Source organism: Lepidochelys kempii, chromosome 4 (assembly GCF_965140265.1).
Source record: "Lepidochelys kempii isolate rLepKem1 chromosome 4, rLepKem1.hap2, whole genome shotgun sequence".
Taxonomy (NCBI): domain Eukaryota; kingdom Metazoa; phylum Chordata; order Testudines; family Cheloniidae; genus Lepidochelys; species Lepidochelys kempii.
Window position 1 is genome coordinate 139,939,998 of NC_133259.1, and position 14,562 is coordinate 139,954,559.

Genomic DNA, 14,562 nt, shown 5'->3' on the forward strand with positions numbered 1-14,562 from the left:
CTTGGGTGGGGGTTGGGGTGTGGCTCCATCTGAGGGTGCGGGCTCTGGGGTGGGGTGGGGTTGGGGGTGCTCCGGGCTGGGACCAAGGGGTTTGGAGGGTGGGAGGGGGATCAGGACTGGGGCAGAGGGTTGGGACACGGGAGGGGGTCAGGGGTGCAGGCTCCCGGTGGCGCTTACCTCAAGCAGCTCCCAGAAGCAGCGGCATGTCCCCGCTCCGGCTCCTATGTGGAGGCACGGCCAGGCAGTTCTGCGCCTTGTCTGCAGGCGCCGCCCCTGCAGTTCCCATTGGCTGCAGTTCCCGGCCAATGGGAGCTGCAGAGGTGGAGTTGGGGCCCCATGGCTGCCCCTACATGTAGGAGCCGGAGGGGGGACATGCCACTGCTTCCAGGAGCCACGCGGAGCCACAGCATGTGTGGAGTGGGGCAAGCCCCCGACCGCACTCCCTGGTTGGAGCACTGGAGTGGGGCAAGCCCTGGACCCTGCTCCCCAGCGGGAGCTCGAGAGCTGGATTAAAAGGTCTGAAGGGCCGGATGCAGCCCCGGGGCTGTAGTTTGCCCACCTCTGGACTAAACCCTGCTTGTCTTCCTCACATGCAGTCCATCTCCCCAAATTCATCATCTTTATGAGGTAATAGAACAGCAGGGGAAACTATTAATTAATAAATTATTATGATTGTTGTTATTGTTATTATTATTAATTAATTAATTGGTAGTCCAGAGGCCATTTGTTGCACACAGTGAAGAGGTGCTCCAGCAACTTTGCGATAGGTTTGTGCTAGCTTGCGGTGACTTTGGACTAACCGTTAATCTAAAGAAGAAAATGATTTTGGCACAAGGTGTGTTGACTGCACCAGATGCTTCAATGGGTAACGCCACATTAGAAGTTGGACACAAGTTCTTCTTCCTAGGATCAATTGTATCAAATAACTTGTCTCGATCACTGATGAGCTTAATTCTTGCATTGGAAAGGCAGCTAGCACATTCGGCCAACTGGCCAAGTGTGTGTGTGATAACAGGAAACTAACTCTGAACACCAAAATGTGGGTCTACCAGATGAGTGTTCTGAGCATGCTGCTATATGGTGGTGAGAGATGGACCACCTATAGGAGGCACAACAGAAAGCTAAACTCCATCCACACCTGCTGTCGTCACCATCTTCTAAATATCAAGTTGGAAACCAAACTTCCTGGCAACAAAGAACTTGAGAAAGCAAAACCCCCAAATTTCATCACTAAACACAGATTTCTTCATTGTTGTCTTAATTACTGCTCTGGATGAACGATGGACACTCTCCAAAGGGTCTCCAGTATGGAAAACTTGTGAATGTCCCAAGGACCTGAAAACTTTCAACACTGACCTGGTAAGCTAGGAAGCGAGGGTTAGCAAAAGGCCGTGCTGGAGGGCTGCACTGCACTATGGAATCAAAGAGGCTGGCGAGAGGTGGTTAAGAGAGAGGGGGAAGCAAAGAGAGAGAAGAGGAAAGGGCTCAAGAGCTAGTAAAGCACCCACTTCCTCCTCTGGTCGTGTGCCGTATACCTGCACTATTTGTGGCAAAGATGGTCGCTCGAGAACTGGATTTCCTAGACTCATGATGCTGCAGCACGAGTCACAGTGAATCAACTGGTTGGTGCTTGCACCATCGGCTTTCAAGGCACTCAGTTACCTATTCCAGAGGGCCCCAAGCAGAATTGGGGACCCACTGTGCCAGGTGTGATGCTCGCAGACCAGGTGCCAGCTCATGCGAAGGTCCCCATGCCTCAATGAAACACTGACAAATTCCTGGTTGGAATAAGTCTGGCTCACCTGTGTGTCAGTGTTTTTAAAATAGGTGTTAGAATTATAAGAATGTGTTTGGTGTTTAGATTTTATTGAATACTTGAGTTGCTGCCGGAATTCATCTCTCTTATAGTATCTGTATCCCACATTGTAAAGTACAGAAAAGGGCAACAGAAATGATTGGGGTAAGGAACAGCTTCCATTTGAGGATAGATTAATAAACTGGGACTTCTCAGCTTGGAAAAGAGACGACTAAGGGGGGATATGATTGAGGTCTATAAAATCATGACTGGGATGGAGAAAGTGAATAGGGAAGTGTCATTGACTCCTTCCCATAACACAAGAACTAGGAATCATCAAGTGAAATTAATAGGCAGCAGGTTTAAAACACACAAAAAGAAGGATTTCTTACCACAACACAGTCAACCTGTGGAACTCTTTGCCAGAGGATGTTGTCAAGGCCAAAACTATAACAGAGTTCAAAAAAGAACTAGATAAATTCATGGAGGATAGGTCCATCAATGGCGATTAGCCAGGATGGGCAGGGTTGGTGTCCCTAGCCTCTGTTTGCCAGAAGCTGGGAATGGGCGACAGGGGATGGATTGCTTGATGATCACCTGTTCTGTTCATTCCCTCTGGAGCACCTGGCATTGGCCACTGCCCGAAGACAGGATACTGTAGATGGACCTTTGATTTGACCCAGTATGGCCATTCTTATATTCTTATGTAATATTTGAGTGGTTGTATTGTGAGCCCCTGTGACTATGTAAATCACCAGACAGGAAAGCGACATTACTTAGTATGAAAGGCTGGTCTCCAGCAGAAGGTGTTATGTCCTGGCCAACAGGGAAGGTCCATTGACACCAGACAGACAATAGTGGGATTTTAAAGAGCACAAAGGACTTAGTTGCTCTGCTATCCCCATCCCCTCTCCGTGAAGACGAGTCATGCAAGTGGATTCCTCCAGTCAGCTGAGTTTGCAGCTCAGAGCACATGGGAAGAGGGGGATAAAAACCCTAACAAGAAGGAACTGGATCTCTACACTGCTTGGAATTGGGGTGGTGGAAGGTTTTCGAGGCATAAGCAAGAGACCCCCAGCTGCTCAGCCTGAGTTAGCCCTAAGGGACATATAGAGCCTTGCTTATTATAGAAGCTTCTCTTACTTTTTGAAACTGAAGATTGCAATTCATGTGTGTGTGTATGTTTACCTGCTTTAACCTTGTAAATAACTCTCTTGTCTCCTCTTCCGATTTAATAAATCTTTAGATAGTTTATTGTAGGATTGGCTACAAGCATTGTCTTTGGTGTGAGATCTGAGGTGCAACTGACCTGGGGTAAGTGACTGGTCCTTTGAGAATGGGAGAAACTTGAATATTGCTGTGATTCTTGGTGTAAATGACCATCTGTCACAAAGGTAGGCTCCTCTGAGTGGCAAGACAGATTGGAGCACCCAAGGGAACTGTCTGTGACTCCATGTTTAGGCCGTTATGGTGCCTAAGGAGCTTACACTTGATAATTGGTTGGTGAAACCTAAGTATAGAACTCACAATCCATTTTGGGTTTGTGCCCTGCTTCCTAACAGCCTGCCCTGAGATTGGTACCCGTTCTCTTGAGGCACTGAAGGCAGCTTGACACCCGGTGCTAAACAGATACATGTGCAGAGTCAGTGCCTTCCCTGGAGAGCTTGCCTTCTAAAGAGTTAAGACAGACAAAGAATCTGGGAGGGAAAGGAATGCAACATACAAACTGCGGGATGAGTTTCAAACACGCTAGGACTGCATGGTTTTGGTTTTGGTTTTAATTATTTTGTCGGGAGGGGTGTGCACCTGCATGTCTTTAAAGAGCTGGCTGAGGAGCTTGAGCCACTGATGCTGATATTTAACACAACTCGGAACACTGGGAAAATTCTAGAGGAGCTGAATAAAGCTGATGTTGTACCAACACGTAACCAGGGTAAATGGGATGATCTGAGTAACTATAGGCCAGTTAGCCAGGCATCGATCCAGGGCAAAATCATGGAAAAGCTGATATTGGATTCAATCAATGAAAAATTAAAGGACGGTTTCCTAATTAATGCCAGTCAACCTGGTTTTATGGAGAATGGGTCCTGTCAAACAAACCTGATATTGTTTTTTTAGGAGATTATAAATTTGGTTGACAAAGAAAACTGCTGCTATAATGTACCTAGACTTCTGTAAGGCAATTCCCGGCGTCCTGTGTGACGTTCTGGTTTTTAAAAATTAGCACTATCCCAGGCCAATGCGGCACATATTGAAGGGTTTAAAGACGGGCTAACTGCTAGATCTCAAGAAGTAAGTGTAAATGTTAATTGTAAATGTAAATCAACACCCAGAGAGGTGAGATACCAAAGTCTTCTGTTCTTGCCCCAGTACTATTTCTAACAGTGACCTGGAAGAAAACATGAAATCTGTGCTGCTAAAGTTTGCATATGACAGATAGGTGGAGTTGTAAATAACAGAACATGGTGATGGTTTGACAGCACAATCTGGGTTGCTTGGTAGACTGGGTTCATTTGAACGACATGTGTCAATACAGATAAATGCAAGGTCTGACATCTAGGAACCAAGAATACAGGTTACACTTATAGCGTGGGAGACAGTATCCCGGATTTCAGTGACACTGAAAAATACCTTGAGGTCATGGTGGATAACTGGATAAACATGAGATTGCAGTGTGCTGCTGTAGATAAAAGACCAAATGCAACGCTTTTGGTATAGTATAGTTGAGGAGTATTAAGTAGAAAGTAAATCTCTCTCCTGCTAATGGAACGAAGTGAGTCTCTGAGGCATTGGAAGCGAGCGCAGAGTTCTGTCTGCCCTGAGATTTGCACTTCATAGAAGGATGAAAGTCCATGTGTTTCTCAATTCAATTACTGAATTTAGTCTCCAGATTTGACTCAATCTCTCTTCCTGAGACAGCTGAACTTTTCTTGGAAATAACAGAGTAATTTTGCAGAGGAACCATTTTGAAATGCTCTGTTTTGAAATTCATCCTGATAGCCTCACTTTTTGCTGTACCTTTTTTGGAACCAGGAGTTTTGGATGCAAAGGCTTGGTAGGCCAATCCAGCCTCTCCATGTTGTGCCATAGCCTGCTGCCCTGCTAGGAACAGGTATCAGTCCGCTCGTCTTCCAAGGCGAATGAGCTTGGATTGCTCAGATTTGAAATCAGAGGTTTCCTTCTCCTGGACAGACTTGCCTGAAGAGGCAAAGTGAGCGCTGACTGCCCTAATTTGAAATCAGTTTCCCTTCTCCTGAATACAGTTGGTTTACAGCACCTGATTTGTAATATTGGTGCAACCCCTTTTGGGTTTCCTGAAGACAGGTGACCTCCCTCCACCGCCACAGGGATGTGTCTCTGCACCGCTGTATCCCAGTGTGGGTGGGGATACTGCAGAAGACAAGCAGGTGAGAGGATACAAAAGAAAATAATACAAACACAACCAGGTGGGTCTGACGGGGGGACAGTTTGACCGTGTGCTTGACTGGTTGTTTGAAAAGTGTGAATAGGGAGTGCTTTGTTCCAGGTGAGCCATGAGTGGGCCTGACTGTTATAAAAAGCCAGTCAGCTGCGAACCAGCTGAGCGGCGAACAGCAGAGAGGCTAACAAAGGGAGTTCACCTGGGGAGAGCCCACTGAGGCTTACATCTTGCCGGCTTCTCTGAGTAGTTACTACAACTCCTGAGGAAGCTCGTAGAAGGAAGGTAATACGGATGGGGAGCGTTCAGATGTTGTGACCTGCACTGGATGTGCCATGTTTGTCTTTCTTCCTCAGGAGAGAAGCAACTTTGTCTGTACAAAGTGCAAGCTGGTCTCCATATTGGAAGAGAAGGTTCAAGGTCTGGAGCAACAGGTATCGACCCTCCGTTGCATAAGAGAAACTGAAGATTTCCTGGACAGACATCAGGATATGCTTCTACGGGCACAGCGTTCTGAAGATTCAGAGCAGGCTGCACTGCGGGGAACCGGAGGACGGTGAAGAAATTTGGCAGCATGTGACCTCCAGAAGAAGAAAGGGGAGCGTCCATGTACCAGCAACGCAGATACAGGTGAGGAACCGTTTTCATGTTCTCTCCACAGGTACCATTGCGGAGAGTGGACTAGATGATACATCTGAGGGAAGGGACCTGAAGGAGACTCCGCCGACTGGAAGGCATGAGATGCACTGTCCTAGGGATGGGGCTTCCACGACCACCACTCCCAAGAGAAGGAGGCGGGTGGTGGTGGTTGGGGACTCTCTCCTCAGGGGGACTGAGTCATCTATCTGCCGCCCTGACTGGGAAAACCGAGAAGTCTGCTGCTTGCCAGGAGCTAGGATTCACGATGTGATGGAGAGACTGCCGAGATACTCATCAAGCCCTCGGATCACTACCCCTTCCTGCTTCTCCACGTAGGCACCAATGATACTGCCAAGAATGACCTTGAGCGGATCACTGCGGACTACGTGGCTCTGGGAAGAAGGATAAAGGAGTTTGAGGCGCAAGTAGTCTTCTCGTCCATCCTCCCCGTGGAAGGAAAAGGCCTGGGTAGGGACCGTCGAATCGTGGAAGTCAACGAATGGCTACGCAGGTGGTGTCGGAGAGAAGGCTTTGGATTCTCTGACCATGGGATGGTGTTCCAAGAGGGAGGAGTGCTGGGCAGAGACGGGCTCCACCTTACGAAGAGAGGGAAGAGCATCTTCGCAAGCAGGCTGGCGAACCTAGCGAGGAGGGCTTTAAACTCGGTTCACCGGGGGAAGGAGACCAAAGCCCTGAGGTAAGTGGGGAAGTGGGATACTGGGAGGAAGCACGAGCAGGAGCGTGCGAGAGGGGAGGGCTCCTGCCTCATACTGAGAAAGAGGGACGATCAGCGAGTTATCTCAAGTGCCTATACACAAATGCACAAAGCCTGGGAAACAAGCAGGGAGAACTGGCAGTCCTGGCACAGTCAAGGAATTTTGATGTGATTGGAATAACAGAGACTTGGTGGGATAACTCACATGACTGGAGTACGGTCATGGATGGATATAAACTGTTCAGGAAGGACAGGCAGGGCACAACAGGTCGGGGAGTTGCACTGTATGTAAGGGGGCAGTATGACTGCTCAGAGCTCAAGTATGAAACTGCAAAAAAACCTGAGAGTTTCTGGATTAAGTTTAGAAGCGTGAGAAACAAGGGTGATGTTGTGGTGGGAGTCTGCTATAGACCACCAGACCAGGGGGATCAGGTGGACGAGGCTTTCTTCTGGCAACTCATGGAAGTTACTAGATCTCAGGCCCTGTTTCTCATGGGAGACTTCAATCACCCTGATATCTGCTGGGAGAACAATACAGCGGTGCACAGACAATCCAGGAAGTTTTTGGAAAGTGTAGGGGACAATTTCCTGGTGCAAATGCTGGAGGAACCAACTGGGGCAGAGCTCTTCCGGACTTGCCGCTCACAAACCGGGAAGAATTAGTAGGGGAAGCTAAAGTGGATGGGAACCTGGGGGGCAGTGACCATGAGATGGTCGAGTTCAGGATCCTAACACAAGGAAGAAAGGAAAGCAGCAGAATACGGACCCTGGACTTCAGAAAAGCAGACTTTGACTCCCTCAGGGAACTGATGGGCAGGATCCCCTGGGAGAATAACATGAAGGGGAAAGGAGTCCAGGAGAGCTGGCTGTATTTTAAAGAATCCTTATTGAGGTTACAGGGACAAACCATCCCGATGTGTAGAAAGAATAGTAAATATGGCAGGCGACCAGCTTGGCTTAACAGTGAAATCCTTGCTGATCTTAAACACAAAAAAGAAGCTTACAAGAAGTGGAAGATTGGACAAATGACCAGGGAAGAGTATAAAAATATTGTTCGGGCATGCAGGAGTGAAATCAGGAAGGCCAAATCACACCTGGAACTGCAGCTAGCAAGAGATGTTAAGAGTAACAAGAAGGGTTTCGTCAGGTATGTTAGCAAGAAGAAGAAAGTCAAGGAAAGTGTGGGCCCCTTACTGAATGAGGGAGGCAACCTAGTGACAGAGGATGTGGAAAAAGCTAATGTACTCAATGCTTTTTTTGGCTCTGTCTTCACGAACAAGGTCAGCTCCCAGACTGCTGCACTGGGCAGCATAGCATGGGGAGGAGGTGACCAGCCCTCTGTGGAGAAAGAGGTGGTTCGGGACTATTTAGAAAAGCTGGATGAGCACAAGTCCATTGGGCCGGATGCGCTGCATCCGAGAGTGCTAAAGGAGTTGGCGGATGTGATTGCAGAGCCATTGGCCATTATCTTTGAAAACTCATGGCGATCGGGGGAGGTCCCAGATGACTGGAAAAAGGCTAATGTAGTGCCCATCTTTAAAAAAGGGAAGAAGGAGGATCCTGGGAACTACAGGCCAGTCAGCCTCACCTCAGTCCCTGGAAAAATCATGGAGCAGGTCCTCAAGGAATCAATTCTGAAGCACTTAGAGGAGAGGAAAGTGATCAGGAACAGTCAGCATGGATTCACCAAGGGCAAGTCATGCCTGACTAATCTAATTGCCTTCTATGATGAGATAACTGGCTCTGTGAATGAGGGGAAAGCAGTGGATGTGTTGTTCCTTGACTTTAGCAAAGCTTTTGACAAGGTCTCCCACAGTATTCTTGCCAGCAAATTAAAGAAGTATGGGCTGGATGAATGGACTATAAGGTAGATAGAAAGTTGGCTAGATTCTCGGGCTCAATGGGTAGTGATCAATGGCTCCATGTCTAGTTGGCAGCCGGTATCAAGTGGAGTGCCCCAAGGGTCGGTCCTCGGGCCGGTTTTGCTCAATATCTTCATTAATGATCTGGAGGACGGAGTGGATTGCACCCTCAGGAAGTTTGCAGATGACACTAAACTGGGAGGAGTGGTAGATACGCTGGAGGGCAGGGATAAGATACAGAGGGCCCTAGACAAATTAGAGCATTCGGCCAAAAGAAATCTGAGGAGGTTCAACAAGGACAAGTGCAGAGTCCTGCACTTAGGACGGAAGAATCCAATGCACCGCCACAGATTTGGGACCGAATGGCTAGGCAGCAGTTCTGCAGAAAAGGACCTAGGGATGACAGTGGACGAGAAGCTGGATATGAGTCAGCAGTGTGCCCTTGTTGCCAAGAAGGCCAATGGCATTTTGGGATGTATAAGTAGGGGCATTGTCAGCAGATCGAGGGACATGATCGTTCCCCTCTATTCGACATTGGTGAGGCCTCATCTGGAGTACTGTGTCCAGTTTTGGGCCCCACACGACAAGAAGGATGTGGAAAAATTGGAAAACGTCCAGCAGAGGGCAACAAAAATGATTAGGGGACTGGAACACATGACTTATGAGGAGAGGCTAAGGGAACTGGGATTGTTTAGTCTGTGGAAGAGAAGAACGAGGGGGGATTTGATATCTGCTTTCAACTCCCTGAAAGGGGGTTCCAAAGAGGATGGATCTAGACTGTTCTCAGTGGTAGCAGATGACAGAATGAGGAGTAATGGTCTCAAGTTGCCGTGGGGGAGGTTTAGGTTGGATATTAGGAAAAACTTTTTCACTAGAAGGGTGGTGAAGCACTGGAATGGGTTACCTAGGGAGGTGGTGGAATCTCCTTCTTTAGAAGTTTTTGAGGTCAGGCTTGACAAAGCCCTGGCTGGGATGATTTAGTTGGGGTTGGTCCTACTTTGAGCAGGGGGTTGGACGAGATGACCTCCTGAGGTCCCTTCCAACCCTGATATTCTATGATTCTATGACTAGAGGCTGACTACCCTCGAGATGGCAGGACACGGTTGCAGGGTCGTGACCAGGCTGACGGATTCTCTGTAACTTGAAGTCTTTAAATCATGATTTGAGGTCTTCAGTGAGTCAGCCAGAAGTTCTGGATCTATTACAGGAGGGGGTGGGTGAAGTTCTGTGGCCTCCACTGTGCCGGAGGTCAGACTAGATGATTGTGATGGTCCCTTCTGGCCTTAGAGTCGATGAGTCCTGAGGAACAAGCCATGGACAGGAAGGAAGGGCAATGCTGTACTGCTCCCCGGGGCTGCAAAGATGCTCTGGGATGAGAAGGTGGCTCACTTTTGGGGTTTCCTTCTAGCTAAACAACTCCAGTCCCCAGCAACGCTGAACTGCACACTCCACACCCCCAACACCCTCTCTCCCCCCTCCCTCTCTCTCATATAACACATCAGACATAGTCCTCTTTTGAACATCTATAGTAAACACGTACTGAGGAATGCCTCTGATTCCTCAGAACCAATTTCCAAGAAAACCCAGCGGAACTGCTCACATCCCCCAGCTACTTCCTTGTTCCAGTACAACAGGAGGCAGTTCCTTGTATAGCGGAGCCACAAGCTGCCAGTCTCCGATCACTTGTGACTCCATTTTCCCCGCCTTGCCCTAGCCCTTTTTTAACAGCAAGAGGCCCTGGAAGGGACGAGGAGAGGGGTGAGTGAAGGCCCAGGTTGTCAGAATGTTACAGCATCCCTGGAAAGGGAAACAAATGGCTACTAGCCAGGCTGGGCAGGGATGGTGTCTCTAACCTCTGTCTGCCAGAAGCTGGGAATGGGCGACAGGGGATGGATCACTTGGTGATTCCCTGTTCTGTTCATTCCCTCCGGGGCGCCCGGCATTGGCCACAGTCGGCAGACAGGACACTGGGCTAGATGGACCCTTGGTCTGACCCAATCTGGCCGTTCTTATGTTCTTAAACAGTGTTTGGCATGAATTTGTCTGTACAAATGATACAGGCTTGAAATCTGCGGGTTTGGGCACTGGCTGCGGCTGGCATCCCGGGTGCCCTGCAGGCACTCAGGAGGAAGTTGAGTTGTGTGGGCGGTGGAAGGGAGGAAGCTGAGGTTGCGAAGGGGAAGTGATGGGTGGGGTGTTGAATATCAGCTGGTTATTTACCTTCTAGCGCTGCATTGTGTGCTGTGTAGCAGCTTCGGGAGGGATTGTCAGGGGGGTATGCGAAAGCAGAATGATGGCCTGGGGGGTGGGGGCCACAGTTTAGGAGGTGACCCAGGTTCAACTCCCTACACTTCTGCAGCTGTCATTTGGGACACTGAGCACGTCATCTAGGCCCAGATTTTTACAGGGATGGAGCTGTTGCTCCGTTCCATGGTCCAAGGCCTAAGGGACTTGCTATGCCTCAGTTTCAAAAGTGACTTAGGCTCCAAGCTCTACTGGCTTCCAATGAGACTTAGCCTCTGAGATGCCTAAATCACTTTTGAAAATGGTACGTAGCCAACTAAGTCACCTAGAGCCAGATTTGTAAAGGTAACTAGGCTCCCAAAAATCCAAAGCTAGGGGATTTTCCAAAGCGCCTTGCTGGCACTGAAATCAGTGGGACTCGGGCACTTCGAAAAGCCCGACCCGACCAGGGGCCAAAATGCATCTGCAGGCACCCAGATATGGTTAAAAATGTGGCCCTTGTGAGGTGCCTCAGTCCCAATCTGTGCAATGGGGGTGGTAGCACTCCCGCTGTACCGGGGTGCGGGAGGCTAACGAGGTGGCGAGGGGCTGCGACAGGAAAGTAATGGGACCGCTCTGCTGGTGGCCTTGCCCTGAGATCAGTGACGTGAAGCCATAGTACATCTAAGGCAGTGGGGACTGTGGCCCTGTAGCCAAGAACGAATGAAGAGGTATGGGTGGTGCTAGGAAACGTCACTGCAGGGCACTGTTCTGTGCTTGTCCCTCGGACACAATGGGAGCAGGGCACTCGGACCTCCGTGCTCCGGATCCGGTGACTCATTTCTCTCAGGCGGCTTCCAGCCGCACCGGGTCAGAGGAGAAAGCCAGTCAGCACATTGCTGTGGATGAGGTTCTCACTTCGCCTGCCAGAGAAATGCAGCTACGTCTGGGGTGCAGCATGCAGTTGCTTAGCAGTGCACAATGCAGCACTGCACACCAGTTTAGGACAGGAAGTGAAGAATGTCATATTCCATTGAAACTGGGGCAGCGGGCAGGAGAGAATGTAAGACAGGCTGTAGGGCAGGCTACTAAACCAGAGGCCTCTTCTCCTGTGAAAAGCATCCTGCATGCTTTATTATTATTTGTATTTCTGTAAAGCCTTGGAGCCCTAGTCATGGAGCAGGACCTCACTGTGCAAGGGGCTGTACAAACACAGGACAAGAGGATGGTCCCCGTCCCAAGAGGCTTACACTCTCAGTGTAAGGCAAGAGACAACAGACGGGTACAGACAGATGGGGGTGCAAGAGAACAATGCAACAGTATTGCTTAGCATGACAGGCAGGGACCTCAAATGACAAAATGACACCTCCAAGCATGGCTGGTGCATGAACCACCCCATCGGGGAGGCTAGCCCAATGGCCCCATCCCTTCCACCCAAGACCCCGTCCCTCCTTGCCCTCCGGAGCCCCAAGCTCCTCCCCACCTCCCCCGGCGGCTGAAGGAGCCCAGCCTGCCCGCCCCAGACACCCCAAACCCCAGGCTGCTGGCCGGCCCCACCACCGCTGCGCCGACCACCCCAACCTCCGGGCCGGCCTGAGCTGTCCCGGGCTGATGGCTGGCTCAAACCCTGGCCCGACACATGGGCTACCAGCCAGCCCGAGCTGCCCCTTGCCATCCCGGTCCCTGGCTGCCAGCCCACCCCCCAGGCCTCCAGCCGGACCAAGCCCCAAGCTCCAGGCCACCAGCTGGAGCTGACCCCCACCACCTTCAGGGAAATGAGAGCAGGGCTTCGGGGCCGAGCGTGGGCATGAGCATGGCCTGGGTTAGGGGAGGCTTAGCCTCCCCTGGCCTATGATACCAGCCGCCCATGCCTCTAAGTGCTCCATAGCACCTCGGTGGGTCGCTGAGTCCATCCCAACTCTCAGAAGGGAATGTCACAATCTGACTCAGCAACCCCCACCACTCCGAGCTGCACCACAGGGTCCCTGGACGCCTCCCACAGGGACACCGTCCCGGCTCAACCCCGCTTCATTGCCAGCAGTCTCTGGCGCTTCTCCGTATGCGCTTCTCCTGTTGACCAGACCCAAGTGGGAGGGTGGCTTTGGCTTCCAGAACCCGGCTGCGATCGGAGCTCGGATGAGCAGAAGCTGGCTAAGGCTCCATCTGGAAAGGTCAGAGGTGATGATGCTGATTTGCTGTGGGAAAGACCTAGAGAGTCAAATTCATTGGGCCCCTAAGTCACGTAGGGTGCGGCTGCAATGGAGCTGGAGCTGTGCGTTCCAGCTCAAGGGGACGTACCCGCACTAGGTCTGATTCGGCTACAGCGCGAAAAACACCAGGGCGACCCGTGAACAAGAGGAACGGCTCGCTGTCCTGAGTATGTACCTAGGGTCCCGGGCGGGATTTGAGGCCGCTAGCCCATCCTGCTCCTTGTACTGCTGAGCCTCCCTGTCTATTTTTAGCATGCTAGCTCCATCACACGCAGGGAACTCAACTGACACACTGATGAGAGGGCTGCCCCGGTGCCTGGTGGACATAGCGATAAGGATGGGCTGGGACTACATTAAAACCCACCGATGGCGGAGAAGGTTTGGGGCTAGAGTCAGAACTGAATGCTGAGTTCAGCCTAGGGCCTGGTCTCAGATTTAGATCGCAGCACAGAATCTCTGCGCCTGGAGCTGCATTCGGCTTTGATCACCCCTGTGGGTGGGGCTGCTGCATGTCCTTTTTATTTGATTCCCCTGCTTGTTCCAGCAGTCGGGTTCTTGACGTCCAGACAAGAATCGTGAGTGTTTGACTAGCCCAGGCTTCCAGGTAGCTACAAACACAAGTTAAATTTCCCATGGAAATCCATGGTTAAGAGGGAATATGTTGCAAAAATTCCCATCATTCATATATATATATAACACCTCCTAAAGGCTTCATGAAAGTCAAGTCACCTTCTGTTCCCAGCTCTGCCACTGACTTGCTGGGTAACCTTGGGCAAGTCACTGTCCTGCTGTGTGCCTCATTTTCCCCAAATGGGGGTGATGGTACTGACCTCTTTTATGAAGTGCTTTGAGATCTGCTTAGGAAAAGCGCTATAGGAGAGCCGGGTATTATTATTCTTCTGCTTTCCACTGAGCAGGGAACGAGGCAGCAGATACAGCAGTATGGAATAGCACAGCAGACCACTAGGTGACGCTAGGCCCTCAGCCATATGTAAACTGCTTGCCCAACTGCTCAAGGAAAATCCCGTTCAAGGCTGGTGGAGCAGGTAAACACACTTTAATAACACGTGGCAGAAGAGTAACTCGCAGCATGGGCAATGGAGAACAGAGATCTGCCCAGGGAGCTGAACCCAGATAGATCTGCTCTGCAAAATGGACATGAAGGGTCAGGTTTGGCTCTCAGAGACACCCGGCTACATCCCAGTCACTGAAATCAGTGGAGCGGCTCCAGATTTGCAGCAGCGTGTCTGATCTGTACCAGGCCAGTGTACCTCCATTGGTAGCCCTGGATTTGCATTTGTGTAACTGAAGATCTGAACTGGGTCCAGCCACTTCCATTGGTGCCAGGCCCTGCCCGACACCCCTATTCTGTCCTAACAGGGCAGTGTCCTCTGCCACCCTCGCTGAGCTCGGCCCGAGGAGCGTTTGCATGCCATTAGCTGCATGATCAACACAAGAGCCCTCCCCAACCCACCGACATCCAGACAAAATCATCATTAGCGGAGTGCGAACGGCTGGCATATCCCAGAAACTAATTAGCCACTATAAATAAAGCCATTATCACTGCCAGTCTGTAGGCATAAAGGGGCTATTTCTCCACTTTGATCATGCCCCGATGAGAGTCCTACCTGAGAATTAAATCCCAGAAGGGGGCAGGAGGCAGATACAGTTGTTACCGTTATTATTAAAGGGTAAAATTG

The 14,562-nt window shown here is 50.4% G+C and overlaps 1 long non-coding RNA gene across 1 annotated transcript in view; it reads right to left on the bottom strand.

Moving 5' to 3' along the window:
- The window catches only part of LOC140910055 (uncharacterized), a 36,259-nt gene that overhangs the window by 6,900 nt on the left and 14,797 nt on the right, over positions 1-14,562 (bottom strand). The window lies entirely within an intron of this gene.